General features: G+C 37.1%; 1 pseudogene; it reads right to left on the bottom strand.

Annotated features, from left to right (window-relative positions):
* Positions 1-239: 239 nt before the first annotated feature.
* On the bottom strand, positions 240-25,138 carry LOC125149864 (transcription initiation factor TFIID subunit 11-like; annotated as a pseudogene).

The raw sequence follows: 25,138 nt of genomic DNA, 5'->3' as shown, positions 1-25,138 counted from the left end.
TAAAAAAATAAAATAAAATGCCCAAAGAGGTCCCAATATTTAGTCGAGGCAAGTATGAAACAGGGCACGTGCTTTTTAGATGTGATGAATATCAGAGTTCTGAGAAAGACATTAAAGCCATCATCGAATCCTTGGAGGACTGAGATATTTGAGCAGCAGTGCAAAAGTCTCATGCAATAGCAAGAAGTCTGGAACCCGTACTTCTTCCTTCAGTACCAGGCCCTTCTAGGCTTTGTGGTCTAGAAGATGATTTCTTTGTGCTTTGAGTTGGGGATGTGCCCCTTTGACTTTAACCTCTGAACAGTGTCCCTCATATGTTTGAGTTGTAGTTGGTGGCATTTGTCCCCACTTGCCCCACACATCCAGTACTGCTTCTATCATCTCCCCCAGAGAAAACCCTGGAAACACCATTCACAGCAATCCCAACATTCTGAGACACAGGAGGTGCCACATGACGGACTGGATCAGCCCTTTAATGGCTGCCTTAGGGAAACCTGACTGGTGATATGTTTTATAACTGTTCAGCTGCTCCTCAGAAAAAGAGGAAACCAGATCTGCATCTTTTGAATCTCTTCGTCCACTTTTGGCTTCTTCTCTTCTTTTCTTCGGTGTCTATTTTCATTTCTTTGGCTGCAGGAGTAAGTAATGATGAGTCCTCCTTTCCAGTTGCTCTTCTATCTGAGATGTCCTGACTCTTGAGCTTGCAGCTTTGGCCATGTCTTCTCTCTAGTCCCCATCTCCATCCCTGTCAGTTTCCTCCGGGAATGTCTCTATATCAGTGATCCTGGGGGCCCTGGGAGCAGTGCCGTTTTCATCTGACTCCCCTGTCTCTCCACTTTTATCCACGGTGACTCACAGGCACTATCACAGCGGCAAGAAAAAATGGAGAGATCACAATCCTGTCAGACTCTGGAGCTCTGGGTGCAGGCGGCCTCCTAATTTTAAATAACAAATAATCGGGGCACCTGGGTGCCACAGTCAGTTGAGCAGCTGACTTCAGTTCAGGTCATGATCTCACAGTTCCTGGGTTCGAGCCCCATGTCAGGCTCTGTGCTGACAGCTCAGAGCCTGGAGCCTCCTTTGGATTCTGTGTCTCCCTCTCTCTCTGTCCCTCCCCCACTCGTCCTGTGTCTCTCCCACAAATAAATAAACATTAAAAAAATTAAAAAAAAATAACAATCCACATGGTATGCTAATCACATGAAAGATGTAAACATATCACAGTTGTTCTTGAAGAATTTATCAGTGCTCAGATAGATATCTCTGCATATTAAAAGAAAAATAATAAGTAAAAATAATTATTTTTAAAACTTACCTACCGTGTTCATTGATGGAAAGAATTAAGTTGCTAATCATACTCTAGAAGTATTTTGGGCTTATATTTGGAGTAGCAAATTTCTGTCCAAAGGAAGACTCTGGAGGCCTATGAAGTATCAGAGAAGAAAAACAAGGTTGTTCAGTAGAAATATTTCCATCATTAAACTGTTCAAAATGTCAGTTAAAATCCAGTTATTATTTCTGAAACTGGAAGGATACAGTGTGGCAAATTCCCCATAGTACATATTCTAAATTTTGCCATTCAGGTGGAACTTTTTCAACACCCACATTTTGTGCTTTCCTTCCTTCCTTTTTCTGACTTCATTCCCTTTTATTTCTATTGGTAGCTCTTAGATTGATCCTCCCTGCTTTGAATAATTCACCATCTAAATAAAAGTAACAACATCAAAGCATCCCAGACTTAATACACTCCATTCCGTCTTGGGCTCCCGCGGGTTGATCTGAAGGAGCCTGAAGAATTAATCACCCAGGATAAGAGCCTCAAGGTTTTCATACATTTAATGCTCAAGTCACTTTCAGGAAAAAAAAAATTCTCTTTCCCTTTTGTTTTTGTGTTTAGTTTTCTAAACACTGTCATTCTGTTTCCACTTCAGCTCCAGATCCCCGGGACGTCTTGGCACCAAACACATGTAAAACAAATAAACACCTTCTTGCACACTCTAACAAGTGTAGCAATTAGTCGCTGAGCACAGCTTGCTCTCCACCGCGGCAACTCATTTGGTGCTGGTTGTTATTGTAGGAGAACAACTTTGAATCAGCAACATTTGTTTGATTCTGCAGTGTTCACCCCTGTCTGCGTGGCGACTTCTGTACATCCTTTTCAAATCGCAAGTTCTACACCCCTATGAAATGAGCTGCCACCCAGCATACAGCACTTAACCTCCTGTATGTCACCTTGTCACACCCTCATGGAATTTTCAGCAGTGGGTGATCCTCACTCCATATGGACTGTAATAACTACTTGCTGTGGTGTGAATTACAGATGATCTCAGTTGAGTATTTTTTCCCTTTTTGTTATATGATAGTATTGGCTTAAAATAGTATTAATAACCTTTGGTATATATTTATAAACAGCCTGTATTCCAAGATACAGAATGTTATTTGTAAGTGCCCAAGTGGTCTCTTTAGTACACAAGTGAGAAAACAACTTGCTTTCATTTTATGTATGCCACAGAGAGGCTAAAGATTTTCTTTGAGTTGATGCAGAAATTGGAAGGTTGAGGGGCACCTGGGTGGCTCGGTCGGTTAAGCGTCCAACTTCGGCTCAGGTCATGATCTCACGGTCCGTGGGTTCGAGCCCCATGTCGGGCTCTGTGCTGACAGCTCAGAGCCTGGAGCCTGTTTCAGATTCTGGGTCTCCCTCTCTCTCTGCCCCTCTCCTGTTCATGCTCTGTCTCTCTCTGTCTCAAAAAAAAAAAAAATTAATTAACCTTAAAAAAAAAAAAAAGAAATTGGAAGGTTGAACATAAAGTCCCTGTCTGTAGCATTATTTGATATAATATCCTACCATCCCAAATGATTTTATTTCAGAACTGATGGATTCTTTTGTGGGGGAGGGGTTAAAGCATGTTAAAATATGTTTTTTATCCTGAAATACAGTGTTTTGGAACTGTTATGGAACAGTTATGGGACAGACTAGTATTATTTGGAAACTGGATCAAATGTTTCTAGCTACAAAAAATTGAATTGCTATTGAACTTTGTGTCAGGGTGCTAACTTCTACCTTTTTTCAACATTATGAGTCAAATTCCCTAGACCTCTTCTTCAGTAATGCAGGGTACGTGTGAACAAATAAACAAAATTAATAAACATTCACTAGGTTTTAGTCCCAGCTCTGTGGCTAAGTATGTAGCTTTGGGTAAGCTGAGTAACCTCTGGGATTCAATACTTCATCAATTATACCGAATGGTTCAATGAAGTAGTTTTCTAAAGCCCTTTATGGTTCTCAAATGTACTATTTTTATTCCTACCAACTAATTCTTGCATTAGGAGGATTTGATTTTAAGTGACATCATGCAGAACTCTGCTTGATTCTTCTGTGTAAAATATGAAGAAATAGAACTATTTACATCTAACTACTGATTATAACTCTACTTATGTGCTAGTCATTGTGCTGAAAGCTAGATGCAGTGAGTGCAATACAAAGACACTGGCAGCCCCACCCCCAGAGAGATTCTGGCCCAGTGTATGACAGATAAGCAGGCAATCAGGAAAATGATTATAGATTGTGGTAGGTGGCAAGAAGGCAGTAGAGAGCTGAGACTGAGAACAGTGGGTATAGGAAGGAGATACTTTACCTAAGGTAATCAGGGATAGCTTTGCAGATTTTGGTGTCTTTAGAAATTTTGGTTGCAAGAAAAACCACACCAAGTATACTTGCTCCCTTTGAGGGGAGAAGATAATGGTGTGGGAGGAATATGAGCTGTGATTTCAGACAAGGTGAATGGAAATATGCTGGTGCCTTGCGCTCACAGTGTGTTTTGCACAGAGCCTCTTAGTTCTTCTGGACTTGTTTCCCTGTCTGTTCCGGTGCTTATAGGGGCACTCACTAACCAAACTGGTAAGAAATACAGTAGCTGCAAAAACTCTCAGAAGAGTTGCCAGCTCTCAAATGAGTGGTGAGTTGTGTTTTTTTTTTAACATATCAGTGAGAGAAAGATTTAAAAATCATCGAACACCTTTCCCTCAATTCTTATTTTTAGCAAGAAGCCAGAAAAGCCATGAGGTAGACAGGCACAGTTGAAAGGCCAAGCAGGAATTCAGAAAAGTAGGCTGGTGAATGAAGACTGGCTTGCTGTGCAAAATGCGATATCCACAGTTTGCTTCCTCCTTTAGTCCCATTTCTGCCACTATATCCACATAGTGTTCCTTCTCCAGTGTAAGGGATTTTTGCTATTTTATCCCGTAAGTTTTGAATAAGGCTTTCTTGTAATTTCCTTATTGCAATGAGCTGGAGTTTAAGTAGATCGTAATGCTGGAAATCTTTCTGTATTAACATTGCAAAGGCTGTCAATATCACTTGTGAAATAGTCATGGAATGGACAGCCTTTCAATTGGAATGACAAATTCAGAAACAGCTATTTGGAGTGTTCATTTCCCAGTGTGACAATTTATCATCAATACCATCTCTTCGGTTTCTTATGTTACAAACTTCATCAAGTTTTCTTAGTTGCTAGACCAATAAGAGAAGCTTCTTTATTATCCATTTACAATATAAAGGAGAATCCCATTTTGCCCACTTTCTTTAAAATGTTACTATCAAAATGCCAAGCCAAGTGTTTAGTGCTGATAGGGCTGCATTTGATAACAGCATTAGCAGATCCTTGGTGGTTCTGCATATATAGCAAAAGCTACAGAGTCCCTTGACAAGGCTTATCCAGTTGAGCCTATCGTATCTCTAGGATGTCTGCATCTATAAATATATAAGCCAGGCTTAGGCTTTTAAAGACGCTGATTAAGAACCACAGAGTGGTTTCTGTTGCCATACGATAGAAAGTTGTGGAAATCTACAAACTTGTGGGAAACTATAATGGAGCAAGTTGTTCCCCCAAAGGTTTCCATTCTGGTAGGTTAAACATTCTCTAGGGGCACCTGGGTGGCTCAGTCGGTTAAGCGTCTGACTTCTGACCAGGTCATGATCTCATGGAGCCATGCGTCAGGCTCTGTGCTGACAGCTCGGGGCCTAGAGCCTGCTTCAGATTCTGTGTCTTGTGTCTCTTTGCCCCTCCCCCCACTCACACTCTCTGTCTCTCTCAAACATAAGTAAGCATTAAAAAAATTCTCTAAACACACACTAGTATTTCAGAGTGCTGTGTTGTTAGGCAGCATTCTCTGGCTGAGGATGTTGGATGAATACTGATCAAATGCTGTGCAGAGAGACTGCATGACAAATACCTGATTTCAAAGATGGTAGAAAATTTTAAAGCCTGCATACAACAGTTATAGGTAGAAGAGCTCATTTTATTGGTTGTGGGTATTTATCCATTATGGTAATCACAGTCTATACGTTTGCAGTCAATTGTATCATTAGTGATACCTTCCCCCATTCATCCTTCCTCTTTATTCTCAGCACAATCATTCTTTGATAATGTTCTTTTGCCATTAAGAGGTTAAAAAAGCAATTCAACTAAATTATTGAGACCTGAAAAAATATGATATACGCTTTCTAAAGCATCCTTGGGAGATTTTAACAGTTGTTGATTTCTTTAAAAAATACCTGTTACACACAGATAAAAATTCTAGCTCCATATATTACTATAGAATATCTTTAAAAGACTGGTGAGAAGAGAAGCAAAAGATTAGTCAACCATATAACCATGTACAAACATTTCTTTGTTTCCAAAAATGTATTTCATTTTTTTGTGACAAATATTTCCCTTTCTAGAGAAAGCTAGGATTTTGTAATTTCTTGGAGTGTGCATGGGAAAGGAAAGAGGTTGAAGAGATGTTTGAAATAAAATATGTATCAGAACTTTTCTAAATTTTAAGAAATTTAAACAAAACCAGTACTTGCATACTTGCATATTTATATGTTCTAGTCTGTAAAGCACTAGAAGAGACCATTGTCTTGAGGCTTTCTTAAGTGGACTCTCTTCAGAGCTTTGAAAGATGTGCAAAAGCTTAACCTGCAAACCATTGAGATTCAACCTTAGGGATGATCAGAACTTTACATGATTCATCTTTAACTGGCCTTAAAATAAAATAGTCCCTTAAATAACAATACTTATATTCTATCTCTTCTGTTTTTGACAGGGAATGTGTATTGATAACTCAAGTGATTTATCTTTCTTTTTTAAAAATTTTATTCCACTATAGTTAACATACAGTGTTATATTAGTTTCAGATGTAATATAGTAATTCAACAATTGTGTTTATTACTCATTGCTAATTGTGATAAGTGTACTCATTAATGCCCTTCACCTATTTCACCCACCCTGCTCCCCTCTGGTAACCATCAGTTTGTTCTCTATAGTTAAGAGTCTGTTTCTTAGTTTGTCTCTCTCTCTCTCTTTTTACTTTTGGTCATTTGTTTTGTTTTTTAAATTCCACATATGAATGAAATCATATGGTATTTGTCTTTCTCTGACTTATTTCACTTAGCATTATACTCTCTTTTTAATGGTTGAGTAACCTTCACATATATATCACATATTCTTTATCCATTCATCTATCAATGGACATTTGGTTCCTTCCTTAATTTGGCTGTTGTGAATAAAGCTGCAGTAAACATGGGGTGCATATTATCTTTCTGAATTCGTGTTTTCACTGTCTTTGGGTAACTACTCAGTAGTGGAATTACTGGATCACAGAGTAATCCTATTTTTAATTTTATGAAGAAACTCTATACTGCTTTCCACAGTGGCTGCACCAGTTTGCACTCTCATCAACAGTACATAAGTGTTCCTTTTTTTTCTCCACATCTTCATCAACACTTATTTCTTGTGCTTTTGATTTTAGCCATTCTGACCGGTGTGAGGAGATATCTCGTTGTGGTTTTTGATTTACATTTCCTTGATGATGAGTGATGTTGAGCATCTTTTCATGTGTCTGTTCGCCATCTGGATGTCTTCTTTGGAGAAATGTCTGTTCATGTCTTCTGCCAATTTTTAAATTGGATAATTTGGTTTTTTGGTGTTGAGTTGTATAAGTTCTTTATATATTTTGGATACTAACCCTTTATTGATTTTGTTTGTTCTTCTTTTTATGGCTCCTTTAGGTGTAGGTTTAGGTTGTTTATTTGAGATTTTTCTTGCTTCATGAGGTAAGCCTGTATTGCTATGAACTTCTCTCTTAGAACAGCTTTTGCTGCATCCTAAAGATTTTGGACCATTGTGTTTTCATTTTCATTTATCTCCTGGTATTTTTAAATTTCCTCTTTGATTTCTTGGTTGACCCATTCATTGTTTAGTAGCATGTTATTTAGCTTCTGTATATTTGTTGTCTTCCCAGATACTTTTCTTGTGGTTGGCTTCTAGTTTCATAGTGTTGTGGTCAGGAAAACACGTATGGTATGACTTTAATCTTTTCAAAATTGTTGAGACTTGTTTTGTACTCTAATATGTGATCCATTTTGAAGAATTTTCCATGTTCACTTAAAAAGGATGTGTATTCTGCTGTTTTTGGATAGAATGTTCTGAATGTATCTGATAAATCCATCTGTTCTGGTGTGTCATTCAAAACTATTGTGTCCTTATTGATTTTCTGTCTGGATGATCTACCCATTGACATAAATGGGGTGTTAAAGTCCCTTACTATTATTGTATTACTATTGATTACTTCATTTATGCTTGTTATTAGCTGTTTTATACATTTGGGTGCTTTCATGCTGGGTGCATAAATATTTACAATTATTATATCTTTTTGTTGGATTGTTCCCTGTATGCATGTGTGGTGTCATTCTTGGTCTCTTGTTACAGTCTCTGTTTTAAAATCTATTTCAGGGGCGCCTGGGTGGCTCAGTCGGTTGAGGGGCCGACTTCGGCTCAGGTCACAATCTCGCGGTCCGTGAGTTCGAGCTCCACGTCGGGCTCTGTGCTGACAGCTCAGAGCCTGGAGCCTGTTTCGGATTCTGTGTCTCCCTCTCTCTGACCCTCCCCCATTCATGCTTTGTCTCTCTCTGTCTCAAAAATAAATAAACGTTAAAAAAATTAAAAAAAATCTATTTCATCTGATGTAAGTATTGCCACCCCAGCTTTCTTTTCATTTCTATATGCAGGATAAATCCTTGTCTACTCCTTCACTTTCAATCTGCATGTGTCTTTAGGTCTGAAATGAATCTTTTCTAGGCAGCATACAGATGGGTCTTGCTTTTTTATCCATGTGGTCACCCTGTGTCTTTTGATTGGGATATTTAGTCCATTTATATTCAAAGTAATTATTGATAGGTATGGACTTACTGCCATTTTTTACTTGTTTTATGGTTGTTTTTGTAGTTTTTCTCTGTTTCTTTCTTCTCTCTTCTCTCATGGTTTTCTGGCTTTCTTTAGTGGTGTACTTGGGTTCCTTTCTCTTTATTTTTTAAATATCTATTACTGGTTTTTGATATGTGGTTACCATTAGGTTTATATATAATATCTTATGCACATAGCAGTTGATATTAAGTTGATGGTCACTTAAGTTTGAACCCATTATTTACTCCAGGTTTTAGGTATATGGGGTCATACTTTACATCCTTTTATTTTGTGAAGTAGTAATCACTCCTGACTGATTTTTTACAGATACACTTTATAGTTCTATTTCTGTACTTCATACTTTTCTTACTCCTTCTTATGGTCTTTCCTTCCCACTCAAAGAATCCCTTTTATTATTTCTGTGGGCTGGTTTAGTGTCATGAATTCTTTTAGTGTTATTTAACTTTTGTTTGTCTTGGAAATTTTATCTCTCTTATTCTGAACAATAGCCTTGATGAGTATTCCTGTAGATTATTTTCTTTCAGCACTTTGATTATATTATGCCACTCTTTTCTGGCCTGCAGAGTTTCTGGAGAGAAATCAGCTGATAGACTTGTGGGGTTTCCCTTGTATGTAACCATTTCCTTTTTTCTGGCTGCTTTTAAAATTCTCTCTTTATTGTTACTTTTTGCCATTTTAGTTACTATGATTCTTGGTGTGGACCTCCTTGGGTTGATTTTCTTGGGGGCTCTCTGTGCCTCCTGGGCCTGGGTTTCTGTTTCCCTTTCTAAATTCAGGAAGTTTTCAGCTGTTGTTTCTTCAAATAAATTTTCTGCCCGCTTTTCTCTCCCTTCTCCTCTGGGATCCCAATAATGCGAACGTTATTAGGCTTGATGGTATAATTGATTTCCCTCTGTTTATTATCATGTTATATTATTTTTTTCCTCTCTTTTGTTCAGCTTCATTGCTTCCGTTACTTTGTCCCCAGGTCACTGATCTGTTCTTCTCTGTTTCCACTAGTCTATTATTTATTCCATCTTGTGTATTTTTAAATTTTATTTATTGAATTCTTCCTCTCTGATTGGGTTGATTGGGTCTTTTTAATGTTTTCTGTCTCTGTTAAGGGTCTCACTGAGGTCCTCCAGTCTTTTCTTAAGTCCAGTGAATATCTTTATGAGTATTTAAATTCTCTATCAGGCATATTACTCATTGCCTTTCCATTTAGGTCTCTTTTGTCCTGTTCTTTCATTTGGGACTTACTCCTCTGTCCCCTTGTTTTGTCTAACTCTCTGTGTCTGTTTCTATGTGTTAGGAAAGTCAGCTATATCTTTTTGCTCTTGAAGGTAGTGGCCTTATGAAGAAGAGGTCATGTAGTGCTTTGCAGTGCAGTGTCTCCTGTTCACCAGATTCTGGTGCTTCAGGAGTGCCTCCTCTGTGTGTTGTGTGTGCTCTACTGTTGTGGCTGAGCTACTTTTGCCTTTAGTCCGGTCATCTGCAGTGCTCTCTTTGCGTGTTGTGGGCCGGGTTCGTTCCCTGTGTTGTTAGTGGGCCAGTATGGGGCTGGCTTGGTCTTGAGTGGAGTCAGACCAGGTAGGTATTTGCCAGAGACGCAATAGCACTAAACTGCAGGGAAATTTTCTCCATGTTATTCCCTGGGAAACTTTTATTGATGGGCAGGGTCTGCAGTCACATCAGATGTCTGACCCCAGCCCTACTGCTGGGGTTGCTGTCAGACTGGTGTATCTTTGGTTATCTTCGCCCTCTCTCTAGGGCAGGAGTCACTTTGGAGAGGATCTGGCCTCTGCTGGGGTTGCTTGCACACTGCCAGACTTGTGGCACTGCTTTGGAGGTCTCTGGCCAAGGGTATGTTGGATGGAGCAGATCTGCAGGAGAATGCAGGGGCAGGATATGCTATTAGCAAGTTAGGTGTAGAATGTTGGTGCTATGCTAATTCCCATATGTATCCGTGTGGCTAGGCTGGGGGACAGGGGAGGGAAATAGTGCCTTCTAGCTCCTTTATTCCTGGTGAACTCTTCCAAAGATCCCTGCCCCTCCAGCATGGGCTCTGAGATTGATAAACAAATATCCCTTCTGTGTTTTTCAAACTGCTGCTTCTATTCTTTATCTCCAGGGGGCTGTTTGTTGTGCTGTCTCTTTAAGTGGGGGAACTCAGTTTTCCTTCATTTTCTCAGCTCTGCTAGAGCCCAGCCCACTGATTTTTAAAGTCCTAGGTGTTAAGCCCCACTGATTATAAGACCTCACAAAATCAGGCTCCTCTGATTTTCAAAGCTAAATGCTATGGAGATTAATCTTTACTGTGTGGGGTCGTCTATGCCTGGGGTACATGGTGTGAGAGTCTTTTTCTCTTCTTTCTCTGCACCCCTGGGGTCCCTCCCTCACATGAACAGCCCTGCAGGTCTATCTCTTGACCACATCTCTGCTTTTCCTGTCCTCTTCAACATGGCCTCCTGTCTACATGTAGCCATGGAGATTCTGCCCTGCCAGTCTTTGGGTAACATTCTCTGGATTATTTACATTGATGCGAGTGTTATCTGGTTGTATCCATGGAACAAGGGGAGTTTAGGATCCTCCTAATCCTCCGTCTTCTCCTGAAGTCTCTCAAGTGAGTTTGGCTATAAAACCAATTCTATTTAACATTCTGGTACTAGCACATTCTATGAAGGAAACAAAACAAATTTAAACCAATCTTTCAAAAGGATTCATTCCTAAAATCACTTACTATTTAACACTTTAATCTGTATATTAAAAGCAATATTCTTTCTTTTACTTTTCTCAAAGATTAAAAAAAAAATTTTTTTAATGTTTTTATTTATTTTTGAAAGAGAGAGAGAGAGAGAGAGAGAGAGAGAGAGAGAGAGAGAGACAGAGCATGAGCTGGGGAGGAGCAGAGAGAGAGGGAGACACAGAATCTGAAGCAGGCTCCAGGCTCTGAGCTGTCAGCACAGAGCCTGATGTGGGGCTCAAATTCATGAACTGTGAGATCATTTCCTGAGCCGAAGCTGGATGCTCAACTGGCTGAGCCACCCAGGCGCCCCACTTTTCTCAAAGATTTTTTTGAAAAACTGGTGTGTGGTGTGAATGTGAATGAGAAATGGTGTGAGGCCTACTATATGTGTTCAGGTGTTGATACTTCTGCTTGGCCTTAATTGCTTTCAAGCTATATCTATTTATCGTGAACTTAAGTTTCAAAGAGAATATACACAAAATTTTGAATTTTATTCTTTGGGAAATAAAAATAATCCCTGAATAAATGAAAAAAAATATTTATGTAGTGGGTTTGACTTTATTGCTAAATGGTCTTCTGAAATTTCATTCTTTTAATTGGCTAATTAGTAATTACTAGCTAAGTTAAATAGTTTGTCATATGCAAAAGCATCCTTGGTTTCATAACTAAAACTAGTCAGAAGAATATCATTGGCACAAAAAGGAACAGTTTTGAAATTCAACACATACTCAAAGGAGAAAAGCTTGAGTAGTCAGTTTGACCATTAACACAGGTGCATTGCATAAACAAACAAAATTTAGACTAAAGTAGTTCTGATATATTGTGTGATCTTTATAGGACTGGGTGAATGTACTTCTCAAAAGTTTTGTGATACAGCAGAATCATTTTTTGCCTTGTTGAAATAACTATGTGATAGAGAAGAGTTTGGGGGAAATTTATACTTTTTTAAAAGTTTATTTATTTATTTTGAGAGAGAGAGAGAGAGAGAGAGAGAGAGAGAGAGAGAGAGAGAGAGAGTAGCAGCACAGTAATGAGTGGGGGAGGGGCAGAGAGAGGGGGAGAAAGAGAGAATCCCAAGCAGGGTTTGCACTGTCAGCTCAGAGCCTGATGCAGAGCTTGATCCCATGACCCTGCTATCATGACCTGAGCTGAAATCAACAGTTGGAGACTTAACCAACTGAGCTATGCAGGCACCCCAGTAACTACGTGACGAAGGAGCTTTGGGGAAATTTATACTTGACAGAAGGCATTCTCAATATTTAAACATCTTTTTTTAAATTTACTATTTTTATGGAAAATAAAGCTGATGGGTATGTACTGTTGTTCTGTGAAACACAAATACACCTATATATACATATACACATAATAAGTCTGTTGTAAATTTAAGCATAAAATGAGGGCTGGGGCGCCTGGATGGCTCAGTCGGTTGGGCGTCCGACTTCAGCTCAGGTCACGATCTCACTGCTCGTGAGTTCGAGCCCCACGTCGGGCTCTGCTGACAGCTCCGAGCCTGGAGCCTGCTTCGGATTCTGTGTCTCCCTCTCCATGTCCCTCCCCTGCTCATGCTCTCTCTCTCTCTCTCTCTCTCAAATATAAAATAAAACATTAAAAAATTTTAAAAAAATGAGGGCTAAAATTGTTCAATTTACTAAGCAATACCAAAGCAGAGGGCAAGTAGTATTATGGTGGATGAGAAGGTCCCATGGACAAAATTGAAACTTCCACCTTGGCTAGGAAATATACTCAGAAGCCTTCAAGATTAATCTTAAATAATGAAGAGGACATGTGAAGGCATACGCATAGAGAAGGGCATTGCAACTGATTCTGCATTTGGACGATAAGAAGTAAATATGAGATAGTAATTGTAGCACTCTGTATTTATTCAATGACATTTCAGTGTCCCTTAAAGTTGCAGTGGGAGTTGTTTTGGGTACATGACATATTTGCTCATTCAACCACCCTAAATTTAAGAATGGGAGATCTTTCAAGCCAAGGGAGACCTGATATGTACCTGTTTGTAGGAAAATCAGCCCAGCCAGCTCTTTTTTGTTCAAATAAAAGCAGAAATAAGCACTACTACCATTTATTGAGTACCTGATATCTTCCAGGTACCTTGCTTGCTGTGACTTTTTCAAAGGACTGTATTATTTTCCCTGTTCTACAAATAAAGAAATAAAATTGTCCACGTAGCAGAGACCTAGGATTAATCAACGTTGCAGACAATAGTACAGAAACACTATCAATGAATTTTGAAACCTAAACACAACCTGTATAAAGTTATTTTAAGTCTGTTTTCAGATTCAAGAATGGGGAGTGCAGATATTACAAGAGGTTAGAAGCATCTTGATAAAGCTCTATTTTAATCATCCTTAACACCCTGGTGGCATTTCCTTGGCTTCTGTAAAATTGTACTTTTCTGTTTATCTTCCTCCTTTCTGACTGAAATTTGCTTATCTTGGATTTTGACTGCTCTTACTTTTAACATCGCTACCAACATAGTGTACTCTCCCAAGATGATATTAATCGTTTTGAAAACCTGTTAGCACAGAGCCTGACGTGGGGCTTGAACTCACAAACCATGAGATCATGACCTAAGCCGAAATCAAGAATCAGTCGCTTAACCAACTTAGCTACCCAGACACCCCTATCCTATGTTTTTAATTATCATAACATTTGTAGTATTTACATGTTTTCCCAGGTCTTGACTGTCACCTTCCTGCTATTCTTTATTTTATAGCTGTGTTCAGGACAAGCCAGCATTTACTCCAGCAGTTTCTCAAATACAATCAGTCCCAAACTGAAAATAATCATCCCCACATGTTCCCATTTCTTTTTCAGTTACTCTGCTTTTGTCTCTGTTACATGGAGACATTTTCTCATGTCCCAGGCTAGAACATTTCAAGCCATTTTTTTTTGTCTTCACATTATTATATCTGTTTCTAAGTTCTATAATTTTCCTGTCAGTTGCGTCATTGATTTACCCATTTCTTTCCATTTCCAGCTCCTTAATTTAGGACTTCCGAATCTATGTCCAAATTATCTTTCAATGAGCACTCTGATGTCTTTTCTCACTCTTTGTCTTATACTCAAAATAGCCTCCTTTCCTACAGTCAGCTTAATTCTATATATTCTTCTCTGATGATGCCTGTACACCTAAATCTTGGCTTTCTGTAACCAAATCCTAAATCTTAGAAATGAGACAATGTGGTTTAATCCTTTATTGAGTTTTTATTTCATATTGTCTTCTCAGATAAATTATCACCTCTCTTAGGTCACGAACTGTGGTCATGAACCCTTTGATAATTGGAAAAGAATTAGAGCATTGGGACACTTAATAAATACTAGGAATTGACCGAAGGACTTTTTCAAGACTACAGAGAAAGAATGAGAAATGTAACCAGATCGCCAAACCAGACTCCAGATTGATTCAGTATGTGTGGCAGCTAAAAACAGATTATGGAACAAGGTGTATCTCAAAGTTTATATGTTGGCTTTTCTACTTGGCCAAATTAGTTACATCCTTTAAACCGCAGTGTTCTCATTTGTGACATGGGGATAATCCTATCCATCTTCTGTTATCATTGTAGATACTAAATGGGATAATAATACAAAATTACTAAATTTGTATATTGCTAATACCTTAACTGGATATTTTACATGGGTATTTCATTTACTGTGTAATAATGACTTCTTGAAATACACTGAAGTAGGTGCTATTATTATCATCTTCAGTTTACAAAGAAGTTAAGGTTTAGAGATTAAGCAGTTTGCCCAAGATTATAACTCATGAGCACTGGGACAAGGATGTGAACCCAACGTTGTAAAATTTAACCCCTTAATCAGTAAACTTTAATGTATGTAAGCATTTGACACAATGATGAGCTCATATTACATATTCAATAAATGATAGCAGTTTTATTAGCATGAAGGATGTCTTCGCATAAGATTTGAGGGCTTGCTGTTGAATGCTGTTGGATGAATGCATTCTAGTCTGTCTTCCTATTATTATCACCTACTCTCCTAGACTCTATGCCACTATTTTAGCAAGATTGTCCTCTAATGTATCCCGTGGTAAATGAAACAGGAAATTTCTTATTCCCAGTCCCATGATCCAACAGGAAATCAAACATACTTTTCTCTAACAACTTTGTAGCCTTAAGAATAAGTATTCCATGTCCTCCTTTGGTGTCTGTAGGAGAAATACTTAGATTGTGGAATCTAAATCTTAGTGGTGGAATTAACTAATATTGTGACCTTGAGTATGTTATTTTTACCACTTTGGGTTTTATTCTTCCCATTCTAAGAAAGGGGCTTGAGTTATTTATTTTCTAATGGCTCTTACAAATATTTTACGGCAGTCCTAAATATGGAATTAGAACTCTGAATAAAAATATATAATTGTAATCGTGAAAAACAAAGAATAACTGTAGGAACATTAGTTTTATGTTCAAATATTTCAATGATTATACGTCTTTAACATTGTCTCCACCAACATTTCTTTCCTTTAATTATTCCAACTGAAAACTTTTCTATTTATTTATTTATTTATTTATTTATTTATTTAGAAACTAGCCTGCAAGCATCTCAGAGGAGGGTGTGCACTTCTAAAAGTTGTTTTAGTCCCCACCACACCCTTTCTCTTGTGATCAAGAGAATGAGAAGACAGAATGCAAGCATTTGGTAGGACTGCCGTATTAACACTCCTTGCTGTTCGCAGCATAGTTCTCCAACCTGTTTCAATAACAAAAACATTAATTATTCATTAGAACCTTTCTTTTCACAAGTAATTAGTTAAGCAGCCCTGGAAGAAGGTTCTAAGGGGAACATGTTCACAGACCAAGAAGTCAAGGGTGTTAAATTATGATCATGATTATTTTATTTTGGAAAGTGACAGCACATACTAGTTATTTCTGTCACTCAGAGGCCAACAACGGCAACGCTGATGGTTTACCTGAGCTCTGCTCATCTGTTTACACTTTTACATTCAATAAAGCTGTGCAGTTACTATGGCAACTGGGAGTCTATAAGGTCTGTTTCAAAACCTGTGTTTGGCAGTTTATGTGCATAAATCTTCAACACACTGATATAAGGCTCTAGTCCAGTGTTTCATTAATTTGTATTTTCTTTGTATCTCAGATAGATAGTGTTTTATTTTATAAACTGTGAAGTCAAGAAGAGGTTGGCTGAAGAAACAATTTGTCTTGAGAGTCTAACCTTGGAGACTCAGAGAATTCTGGCCTATTAGCATGAAAATAAAGCACAAAGCTTGGCATTTCAGATATATAAACATTAACACTAATTTCTTCTACAAAGTTGGTAAAAGCATTGGATCTTTTACAATTCGGGTTCCTAAGCAGTTCAATAATGACTCCTCTAACTGGGAAGGTAGAAAACCAAACACTGGTTTCCAAAGGAGAATGAGCAGTAATGGAGTACGTTTTCCTACTTAATATTGATATATAAAACTGTATACTAATAGTTCTATGAGATGATAAAACTATTCTGGTACAGGTGAGGTTGCCTCATTTCTGCCCAGAAGAGGTCATTAGAGAAAGAGCTCAACTAACACATATGATCAATACATCAAACTTGCTCAATAGACTCCTTTATGTGTCAAAGTGTCTTGTAATCTTCAGAACTTTCTCCAGCAAATATTTGAACTATATTGAGGAAGTGTGGTCAGTGTGGGTAAGTGTAGTCTATTTGAACCTGCAAGTCTTTAATGTGAGATCAACATGGATTTGAAATCTGGTTCTGCTTAGCAACTTGACCTTTCTGAGCCTCTGTTACCTCATCTGAAAAATTCAAATAGGAATATATATTAGCTGTGTTATTGTTTGAATTGCTATATAGATTACCTGTTTTTCAATTATGTTTTTCAATTATGAAATAAACATAAAATTTACCATTTTAACCATTTTTAATGGTACTTAAGTGGCATTAAGTACATTTACATTGTTGTACAACCATCATTGCCATCTATCTCCAAAGCGTTTATCATGTAAAACTGAAACTCTGTACCCATTGGACAATAACTTTTCATTTCCTCCTTTCTCCAGCCCATGGCAACTACCATTCTATTTTCTCTCTCTCTGAATTTAACTGTTTTAGGTACCACATGAATCTTACAAAGAATCATTTGTTCTTTTAAAAAAAAATTTATATTTATTTATTTTTGAGAGAGACAGAGTGTGAGCAGGAAAGGGGCAGAGAGAAAGGGAGACACAGAATCTGAGTCAGGATCTAGGCTCTGAGTTGTCAACACAGAGCCTGATGCGGGGCTCGAACCCACAAACTGTGAGAGCATGACCTGAGCCTAAGTCAGATGCTTAACAGACTGAGCCATCCAGGTGCCCCAAGCATTTGTTCTTTTGTGAGATTTATTTCACTTAGCATAATGTGCTCAAGGTTCATCCATGTGGTAGCCTTTTCCTTCCTAAGACTGAATCTTATTCCATTGTATGTGTATACTATATTTTGTTTATTCATTCATCTATCAATACACAGTTGGGTTGCTTCCATCTTTTGGCTATTGTGAATAATGCAGTATGAACATGAGTAGAAATATCTCTTTAAGTCCCTAATTTCAATTCTTTTGGGCTTACACCCAGAAGTGAAATTGTTGGATCACATGTATTTGCATTTTTAATTTTTTGAGGAAATGCTCAACTGTTTTCCACAGTGGTTGCCCCATTTTACATTACCACCAGCAGTTCCTGAGGGTTCTGACTTCTCCACATCCTCACCAAAACTTGTTGTTTTCTTATTTTTTGATAATCACTATCCTAATAGGTATGTAGTGGTACTTTATTATGGTTCAATTTGTATTTCCTTACTAATTAGTGATGTTGAGCATGGTTTTATGTGGCAGTTTGTATATCTCTGGAGAAAATCTATTCAAATCTGTTATGGGCTGAATTGTTCACATGTTGAAACTCTAACCCCAGTGCCTCAGAACGTGACCATAGTTCAAGATAAGGTCTTTCAAGAGATAATAAAGTTATAATGAGATCTTTAGGGTGGGCCCTATTTCAACATGACTGGAGTTCTTGTAAGAGGAGGAAATCGGGACATGCATATGAACACACAGAGGAAAGACCATAGAGAGAGAAGATGGCCATATATGGGCCAAAAAGAGAGGCCTCAGAAGAAATAAACTTTGATGACACCTTGATGTTTGACTTCTAGCCTCCAAAAATATGAGGAAATAAATTTTAGTTGTTTAAGCAACCCAAGTCTGTGGTTTTTGTCATGTCAGCCCTGGCATACTAATATGTAGTCTTTAGCCATATTTTTAATTGGGTTGTATTTTTTGGTTGTTGTTGAGTTATAGAAGATCTTTATATATTCTGGATATTAACTCCTTATCAAATGTATAATTTGCAAATATTTTCTATCTTTCCATGTATCTAGATTAAATTTTAAAAATGTGTCTGTATTTTATAGTTCATAGGTAACACTCAACAAATGATAGCTGCTGTCAGTAAATGCACAAATGTGCACTTATTATAATTTGTAGCCCTCTTTATCTTTTGCTATTTTCCTTTTTTACTGTAAAAATGGGGCAAAAAATGAAAGAATAATTATTTAATGTTAGGGAGTCTCTGGATATCAACAGGAAAAGCATAATTGTCCACTACAGATGACTTGGCACAAACAAATTGGTCAAATACAGCATCTGTTAAACATTAGAATCTAAGAATATATCAGGCTGAAAAGAGGATATGTACATTCTGGGATATGTAGACCAGACATATAGATGAGCTAAGTGGATAATATATACAGTGTCGTATGATTTGATACTGTAGAAAATTAGTTTTAATATGATTCAAATCCTATGCATTGATTATGATGTGACCAATAGACTATAGGAGACAAAATTAATATGTTCGTTGGAGAAAAAAAAAAAAGACACCAAAGTCTTGAACATTGAAAGCATGCTCTTTTTTTCTGTACAGAGAATTCCAAGTACAAAAGCTTATAAAGTGAAATTTATTTAGTAGTTTGTATGAGCATTTTCTGTTAGAATAAATGTAATTAAGTGGTGAAAGAAGTTGAAGTTAAGTGCTCTTACGCATGGGCACCTGGGTAGTTCAGTTGGTTAAGCACCTGACTCTTGATATCGACTCAGATCATGATCCCAGGGTCATGGAATTGAGCCCCTTGTTGGGCTCCATGCTCAATAATAAATAAATAAATATCTACTTATTAATTAAAACTGTTTTTTGTTTATTTATTAATTAAATACATTTAATAAATATTCATTGATTTGTTTATTTTGTATTCAAAATAAATAAACATTTAAAACATGGTCTGATTCAAAACAAAGACAAAAATAAGGCAAAACGAAACAACCAAAATAAATAAGCAATATTTCTAGCTTTTTTTAATTTTTAATTTTCTTTTTAGAGAGAGAGAGAGACAGCATGAGTACTGGACAGAGGCAGAGAGAGAGAGAGAGAGAGAGAGAGAGAGAGAGAGAATCTTAAGCAGGCTCCATGCTCAGCACAGGGCCCAACACGGGCCTTGATCCCATGACCTGAGCCCAAATCAAGAGTTGGATGCCCAACCAACTGAGCCACCCACGTGCCCCAACATCTCGAGCTTTATCTATTGAGCCTCTTGTTTTGCCTTGGATGAGTAAAGTGGGAATATTTATTTTGGAATTGCTAGTAAAATATCACTTAAAAAAGTTCTTTTTGTATTTGTAAACTACAGATAATTGCTTTAAAAAGCAGTATTTTGGGGGGGGGCTGCATAACAAGGAATTGTATTTTAGTTTTGTCATTTGAAGTTAGAAATTTAATAATGAAACTAATTTGAAATAATGAGAAACAAATAAGAAATAGATAAAAGAGCAACATGAATTAAACCCAGTAAAGCTGGAAAAAGGTAAAACAACAACAACAACAACAAAAGAAAACCAGGATGTCTGTTGTCACCACAGATAATGCAGTAAGGAAAGAAGTAGTCAATATTGGCTTGAATATGATGGAAAGTTTCATAGGAAGGGTGATCCTTGAAAGTTTTAGATAGTTGGTATTGGAAGGAGATGTCTCTCAGGGTGAGAGAACCAAGGTATGAAAAATAAAGAGGTAGGATTTAGTATGATGTGGGTTGATGGAGTTTGATTCTAAGCAGTGCTATTCTGAATGGTTCCTCAAGGTCATTTTTTTGTGAGAGAGCTCAAACTGACAATAATGTTGTCTTTGATGTGTATTTTTATTTCTTCAAGGGATAAATTAGTCTAATGACTGGAGTGACTTAATTGCACTATTTAGTGTTTAGATTATTGTGGGCCAGGATTTAATGAGTTGTTATTGTGTTTTATTATATGTTGTAAATATTTATCTTAGCCTGTTTGCACCGTTCTTTAGAAATGTTTGATTTACATATGTCTTTCCAAGATAGAAATGCATAATTAGTCATAGATGACAAATGGATTTCATTTAGTATTTCAATATGTGGTAAATTGGTTGTATGAAAAATATGATTGATTTCTTTCCATCCGAGATACATTTCAGGTGACTAATCATTGAAACCACAGCTGACATGAGGTATCTTTTTTGTTTTTTCTTATCTGTGTGTACTTTGTGGTTGTATATTCAATGATAGGAGGTATGTTGTAGCAAGGTATTTGTTTATCAGATTGTGTATAATAAATCCATTAATTACACTCTTACATAAATTGATGAAACAACAAATGAAGATTATCTGTTAGGTAAGTACAAGGATGTAGCATCTAGGAAAAGATAATATAAAGAAAACTATAGGTTGAGATAGATTTAATAAGGGAATGAATGAGTTATTATACATGTTGAACAGATCCTTTAAGTAAAGTGTATTTGTCTTTAGGTTTTGAGCTTTGAATCACAGTAGATTTATTTTAATACAAGTTTTTAGTAATGCTTTTAAAAATGAAAGATGAAAGTAAAAAAAAAAAACCCACTTTACCAAAATAGAGAATTTTAAGAATTACTCCAATTTCAAATTAAAAGTTAGTAGTGAAAGAAAAATTCTCATATGGTTTTTGTGTTATTATAGTGATGAAGCTCTGGCCTGAAGCTGAAGTATTATATTTACTATAAAATTATGGATGGCCATGTTACATCACAGATGATGAACATAGATGAACATAAAAATTTTTTGTGCCTTCAAAATTCTGTGACTCTGTGGGCAATTATAGATTTACCTGGGATGTAAAGTATGGTGTTATTCAGAAAATATTATATAAATTCTAAGTAAAAATAAAATCTCTTAAATTCAAGGGCTATAATATTGGCATTTTTAAATGTGATAAATTGATTATTCTAGGAGGAAGAAAAGTTATGCTGCTGTCTTGCTTTGATTTGACTGTCTCATTGCCTTTGCCATTCCTGATAATGTTTGGAAGAAACAGACTAATTATTTAGGAAAGCATTCAGTTTGAGTAATGTATGCTGAGTTCCCCAGAGGGAAAATACATTTAATTATTTTGACCAGAATAACACTTAGTTTAATCTTATCACTGATATCTTCTTCACTTTCTCTGGTCATAAATTATTCTTCTCAAGATAGATAGAAAGTATTAGAGCATTTACTGCCTCATTAGGAATTCCTTCCCAGAACAGGCGCATCAATGTGTTTAGTAGGTGAGGTCAGTGCTGGAGAGTGCTAACCAACTGTATGTTCTCTTTGCCGTAGTCTCCCAGCAGACAGAAAAGAACCATAGTCTTAATCTTAATTCTCTTTTCTCTTTAACACTCTCAAATCCCCCAGCATCATCTAATTTTAAAGGAATAGGTGATTCAGTAGTCAATAGCACTAAAGATATCTGTCCCCAAAACGACTAGTCTGGAGTTAGGAAGGAGTCAACTCCATCTGGAGTTCAATCACACTTTCCCATATGGTTAATCACCAGCTGCTTATGAAGGAGAGTGTTGTCAAGGCTGGTAGGCCCGAAATTAGCTGCGCGTCTGCATTTTGGCTATAGGCAAAACCTATAACAAGCTTAGAGTGTATGAAGGCAAAGATAGCTATGACTCCTTTATTCCCTATTTTTTTTTCAATATGAAAAGTGCTGTATTAATAAAAGAAAATGTATCTGCGCTGGTAAGAAGCAGCCTGTATCACTTTCTGAAATCCAAATTAAGTCTGAATATAATTAGCATGTGGCTAGACGTGAGTATTATTAATACAAGTCTTGCGACTTTACAGCTGGCATATGCAAGTTTCGGAATTTTATTTATGTGATTCATTTTACTCTTTCCTGATAAGGATAATAGGTTTTGGTTGCTTAAAATTATGTTTGCTTTGTTTATAATTCATGGGTTATATCCTAAGCTTTTTGAAAGCTAACCTAGTGTGGGGACATTGTTGCCTTAGTCTACTATAGAATGCTTTTGAATGCTTGGAAGTTAGTATCACAGATGTTTTTGTTTGTTGTTTTATTTTATTATTTTTTGTTTTTTAGCGATGATTAGTTTTTGATTGATGCCTATTTGGAGATATTTAAAACTTCTTGTATGATAATTACTGAAACTATCAATAATATCTCTATCTTGAAGTTTTAACTTTTTTTTTTAATTGAGTGGCATTGGTAGTCTTAGCCATAGATAGGAACAGGAGGCAAACTATTATTCCGTTTTACTCAAGCAGAAAATTGAATTTAGTATCTGGTGTGTGTTACACAGTGACTATTTGGTTAGGGATATTGGACCTCGTTTCTTATCCAGCATAATATTATGGGAATTCATGCCTTTAAACATTTTGCCACTGAATTTCTTATGTTGAGACACTAGACCAGATCTTTTGGAGGAAGCTTTATGCAAAGTGACCATGAGGGCGGGGATCGTTTATTCGCATTGTAACCAACAATCAAAGTCTGTGTTTGTTGTTTTCAGTGGGGTGATTTTCCCCCTCTTTAACGGTCAGCAAAAAAAACCTGTAATGGAATTGAATTGAAACTGTGATGACTTTTGAAAAAACAATTTCCTGTATAAGTTATAATTTAATGCAAAAGGCTGCACAAACCTTTCAGGATACAGCTTGGTGATCTAGATAGACACTGATGATGTTAATTAAGTACCTGTGGTCCATTCCACTGATTTGTGAAATGTATATAGGAGATGGGGGCAGAAAAGCTTTTAAAAAAATTACCATAATGAGAGCAACACATTTTTTGAATGAGAATATTTTAAGAATACATTTTGGCAGTTTAGGTAAATGTACACTTGTAAAAATTATGTCATATACTTCTCATGCATATACATGTTGCAAGATGGTTAAAACATTGCACCAGGGAATTGTTCTTCTGGTCAACCTTCAATGATAAATTCATACAGACTTTTCCAGTGAAGAAGCAAAATGATTTTGAACAACCAGCACTATAAAGAATGTGACATAATAGCCACTAACTGATTTGGATATACTTTAATATTCTCACGTATGTCACAGTAATTTCAAGTTTGTGTAGTCAGCTTTATTGCTTTACTGAATTGTGTGCTACTGCTGTAATATCCCCATTATATAGACTTCATCCAAATGCCAAACACCCCAAATTCTCCTTATTTCCTTTACATACTTTACCTTGAAATTAGGGCATCCTGCCAAAAAGTAAGTGGTTGTGATCACATGATCCAAATAAGCACGTGTCTTTTGTAGTTAACTAATAAAGGTATTAGCACAGTTCAACCCTATTATTTTCATAATTCTTTAAAAATCTCGTTTCCTCTTGGGGCACCTGGGTGCGTGGCTCAGTTGGTTACTGTCCGACTTCGGCTCAGATTAAGATCTCACAGTTAGTGGGTTCGAGCGCTCTGTGCTGACTGACTGCTCAGAGCCTGGAGCCTGCGTCGGAGTCTGTGTCTCCCTCTTTCTGCCCCTCCCCTGCTTGTGCTCTGTCTCTGTTTTTCAAAAATAAATAAAAATGTAAAAACAATTTATTTTTTTCAACGTTTATTTATTTTTGGGACAGAGAGAGACAGAGCATGAACGGGGGAGGGGCAGAGAGAGAGGGAGACACAGAATTGGAAACAGGCTCTAGGCTCTGAGCCATCAGCCCAGAGCCTGACGTGGGGCTCGAACTCACGGACCACGAGATCGTGACCTGGATGAAGTCGGACGCTTAACCGACTGCCCACCCAGGCGCCCCGGAAAACAATTTAAAAAAAAATCATTTTTCCGCTTTATTTAAGCAACCAGGTTAAAACTCTAAAGGCAAAATCATCTATCTATTAAACAGGAATTTAATTGCTGGAAGAAAAAAAATGAAATAATTCTAATGGGATTTTAAAACATTTCATTTGTAACCAATATCCTCTAAGGAAATGTAGCGTTAAGAAATGATCCATGAGTGGCTATTTATCCATTCTGTTGCAGTGGCTCAGCCCAGTTGATATGAGCTGATGTCTACTGGCAATATACGCCATGCACATGTGTTAAATCGTTTAATCCTCAAAACAGGCTTCTGTGGCAGATACTATTATCATCCTCCCTATTTTACAGATAGCAAACCGTGGCACTGAGAATTTAAGGAACTTGCCTGGTGTCATTTGATTAGTAAGCAGAAAAGCTGTGATTTGAACTTTAGGCAGTCTGGTTTTCCAGCCTATGCTGGATTTTGATATTGTAGGTGGTAATGGATGGATTGATCAAAAATGATTCTTTCAGTTTGCGAAAATCCTGGAAATAGCATGGAACAAAGGTCATTTACTTCTGAGCAGAGGGCACTTCAGACATCCATGTAGAAAGAAAGATGTGCCAAAGAAAAGGCTTATAAGAGCAGGTGTGAGACACAGGAGGATTTTTTATAGCATTGCTGCATCATTCTTTCCTTTGCTTTGCACAGATAGCTGGTGTAACTAACCCTGACGATGAATGATTTTGTCACATCTCCCTGTGAAGATTAACTAGGATTTCCCAGTAAACAAAAGTGCCCCATGATGCAGTTTTACACACACTACAGATCCAGATGCCACAAAACTCAGTTATGACATTGCCAGTTCCAGTCTTTTCTTTTCTTTCTGTGTTTAGAGCTCTAAATACCCATTGTGTTTTCCAAGTTTTTATTTAAATGCCAGCTAGTTAATGTACAGTGCAGTATTCATTTCAGGTGTAGAATTTAGTGATTCATGCTTCCATACATCATCCGGTGCTCATCACCAGTGCTCTCCTTCATGCCCAT

The sequence above is a fragment of the Prionailurus viverrinus genome, chromosome D4 (assembly GCF_022837055.1).
Source record: "Prionailurus viverrinus isolate Anna chromosome D4, UM_Priviv_1.0, whole genome shotgun sequence".
Classification (NCBI taxonomy): domain Eukaryota; kingdom Metazoa; phylum Chordata; class Mammalia; order Carnivora; family Felidae; genus Prionailurus; species Prionailurus viverrinus.
Note: the sequence above shows the minus strand (reverse complement) of the source record. Positions and strands in the feature narration are given on the sequence as shown.